The sequence below is a fragment of the Hyaena hyaena genome, unplaced genomic scaffold (assembly GCF_003009895.1).
Source record: "Hyaena hyaena isolate Hyena2069 unplaced genomic scaffold, ASM300989v1 scaffold_602, whole genome shotgun sequence".
NCBI lineage: Eukaryota > Metazoa > Chordata > Mammalia > Carnivora > Hyaenidae > Hyaena > Hyaena hyaena.
In genome coordinates this window covers 119,316-123,218 of record NW_024081229.1, presented here as the reverse complement: position 1 = coordinate 123,218, position 3,903 = coordinate 119,316, and positions in this window count along the sequence as shown.

The following is a 3,903-nucleotide window of genomic DNA, read 5'->3' as shown; positions in this document are numbered from 1 at the left end:
TGTAGGGATAAGCACTGGGTGTTATATGGAAACCAACTTGACAATAAACTATTGAAAAATAAATAAATAAATAAATAAATAAATAAATAAATAAATAAATAAAATTTGTAAATTCAAATAAAGATATAAGCAAGATCTGAAAATTTGATAACACTCTCTGAAAGTAAGGTCAAGGGGAAAAGCCACTTCCATTTCATCTTTGCAGACATGTTGATTGACCAGGTTTTAGGAGAATACAATTTGGCAATTGATGCCAAAATTTTAAATGTGTATGTCTTCTGACCCAGCAGTGCTCCTTCTAAGACTAGATCTTGCAGACTCACTTACAAAAGTGCACAAAGATAAATTATATTCACATGAGTACAGTTTTTAATAGTAAAAGCTAGAAAGATTTTCAATCTCCCCCCATGGGAGACCTGGTTGAATAGATTATGCAGCCTGTGTACTGGAGCACTACCACCGACGCGGGTCGGGGGAGGATGTTTGCTGACTGAGGTTCATGCCCAAGTGTGCAGCTGGGTCGTAATGTGAGCATGGTTGATTCCATTTGTATTAACACTGGGAAGCATCTCTGATTCTTCGCTTGAAATCCTTTATACTATCTGAATTTTGTACAAAAAAACAGTTTTCTTTTGAAATGTAAATCATTAACACATACATTTTTAAAATGCATTCAGAAGGACTCACTGGGAAAATTACTGACGAAGGGGCCATAGTACTTTCTTTCTCAACGAAACTTGCCAGGAAGCATGTTCTTTTTTCCCCGTGAGTTCTCTAGTGATCAAATGTTGACTTTAGGTATCAGAAAATTATAATTTTGCTGCTCTCACTGAATAAGTCACTAGGCTTCTCCATGCTGTGCTTGGAGCTGGGCGGAAAATCAAGTCTTTTCATTTATGCATGAGAAAAACTGAAGCAACAAGCTGCAACCTGCCACCTGAGGGCACTGAGGACAGTCAGGAGGATGCAGGCCATTGCTGGATCCAGGGAGCCTCCAGCCCTGGTCTCTGCTGCATTGAAAATAGGACTTGTACACCAAACCTAACTCAACTTGCAGGCCAACCATGTAGTTCTGACCACTGTCCACAGAGATTAGGTGCAAGTCCACAGAGGTTAGCTGCTTACATTGCTGTGCCTGCATCCTGAGATCTGCTACGAAACCTATGACTTCCAGAGCAGCACTGGCCAGTAGCACTTCCTGCCATGGTGGAATTGGGAATGTTCTGGATCTGTGTTCGACATGCTGTCACAAGCAACATGTGCTTATTGGGCACTTGAAATGTGGCTAATGCAACCAAGGGACTGGATTTTTAATTTTGCTAACTTTTAACAAACACAAACTTAAATAGCCACACATGGTTACTGGCTACTGTCTGGGGCAGGTGAAGCTCTAGTAGAGGAATATTTGATGCAGTCTGCTTTGAGGATTCTGACAAATCTGAGCATGCCATGTGGGATTGTGGCTACCTGGACCAAGTTAGCCACTTCTCAGGGAATTTTGTTGCAACACAAGAAGGAAGAACAGAAAACAAAGGTATAGGAGAAACAGAAAAGAGGAATGAGAAGGTGCCTGTTTTTCAAGGGTGGCAAATGACGGGGCCTGCAGGGTTTGCAGCTGTATCTGAGTGGTCATGGTCAGCGCCCCGGGTCCCGAGGAATCAGGTGTGCAGCCACCAAGAAGGATCTTTGCTTGCCTCTCAGCCTAACCATCAGTACCTATAAGAACCGGAGCCATGTCTCTTTGCAACTGGTCAGCCTAACCAACACTCTCTGGCATCTAGATAAATAATCAAAAATGTTATTGGATAGTTTGGCAAAAGGGGTCATCACTTCCTCAGTGACGGCTTATAAATCTGCATGTGCATGCAATGAATTTTCACAAAACGGAGTGTAAGTTAATTTCTCTCTAACCCAGTCTAGTGTAGAGTGCACATGATGTTTGTAATAATAATGATAGGGGACAGTGAAGGAATGACCCACTTTTCCAGAGAGCTCTTCTTTCTCTCTTGGGTTCCTGTACCATCATTTGTTTCATTTGGTAACTTACAAATACAGTCATAAAAGAGATATATGGATAGACATTTTCTACTCCATGGGTAGATAGATATTCTTCTATATTGTCTAATGTAAAATGTAAAAATAATATTTTTAAATGTTAAGTTTTTTACCCTTGTGAAATTTATATTTGTTAATGGTGGAAAAGAGAACCGCCAAATTATTTTTTTGAATTTGTAATAAGTTCTCTAAATATTGATCTTCCTTTTCTCCCCACACATTTAAGCCATTTCAACATTTACCATATTCCCAAATGTACCTGGGTTTTTTTCTTTATTTTTTAAATATAACTCATTGTCAAGTTAGCTAACATACAGTGTACAGTGTGCTACACACCCAGTGCTCATCCCAACAAGTGCCCTCTTCAATGTCCGTCACCCATTTTCCCCTCTTCCCTGGCACCGCCATCAACTCTCAGTTTGTTCTCTGTATTTTATCGTTTGACTCCCTCTCTGTTTGGAACTACTTTTTCCCCTTTCCGTCCCCCATCTTCTTCTATCAAGTTTTTCAAGTTCCACATATGAGTGAAACCAAATGACACCTGTCTTCCTCTGACTGACGTATTTCACTTAGCATAATACCCTCCAGTTCCATCCACGTTGTCGCACCCTCAAATTAAGCATTTTTCAGACATGAAATTCTCTAGACATCTAAACTTGTCTTCCCAGGACAGGAAAGACAAACACAGTTCAGCGATAATCACGTACGGGAAGACAGACGCTAGTGAGAACTGTGCACACAATTGGTGTTAATTCTAAATTTCATGAAGTCTGATTATATTAGTGCAATCAAAATCCCTCTCAACTCAAATAGCTCTTAGTAAGGTCTCCGCCAATCACCAAACCATCTGAGAAGCAGGAAAATCCAGTCACTTAGAGAACACTTCTTAGGTATTTTATTCTGTGGCTGACATGAGTTGGTGAGTGTGTAAGGCACGTTAATTTGATGGAATGAATGTGCGTATGTGATTGAGACCACCTATGCAAACAAACGCATAAACAAACAAATGCCTCCTGAACAAATGTTCTCACCCAGGCTGCATTTCTGTATTGCAAGGTTGGAATGGGCTCTAATCAGCCTTAGCAGCGAGGAAGTTGCCAAATACCTGTCCCAAGTCCAGGGAGGAACACATGAGATGCTCTCATTTTCCAAACGGCAGCCCTGGGGATGGGGCATAGATAAGGGGCACATTTTTTTGGCAAGTCATTATTCCAGGTAACAGTCTCACAGCTTCTGAATGGAAAAGCGGGTAGTGGAAATAAATGAGACTGTAATCATGTTTCAAAGGCCCCTTTCCTCGTCCTTCTTGCCAACCCACTTAGTGTCCTTTTAGGCTTTCAACTTTGCGCACTAAAGTAGGGCATAGTCACAAAAGAATCCCGGGCAAGAGCACCCCCACCACCTGAGATTTGATCTTCTCTCCTGAAATATGAGAGGCCAAGGGAGTATGGGGAGATGGTTAATTAAGTGCACACACTTAATTCTCACCCACTATACCACCAAATTGCACAGAACAAGTCTGCCTTTCATGGTTCTTCTAAGGGCAATGTTTTATTCAGCTGCATTTAACAATCACATAAGCACTGTCCCAGAGGACGACCACCCTTCACACTCAGACCACTCCCCCCCAGCTCCAGAGAAAATAAAAATGGAATTTAAGAATGTATCCAGAGAGTAGATTCCTAGTGACTGGTTTGTTAAAAGGTAGACATTGTGAAATAATTCTTGAGAAGAGTTACCCCAAAACATATTCCCACTGCCAGTATAGGAAAGCACCAATTCACATGTTATGAGGTCTCTGTGGCTCCCTATCAATGGGCTGACCAGGAGTATACATAAAGTTAACTC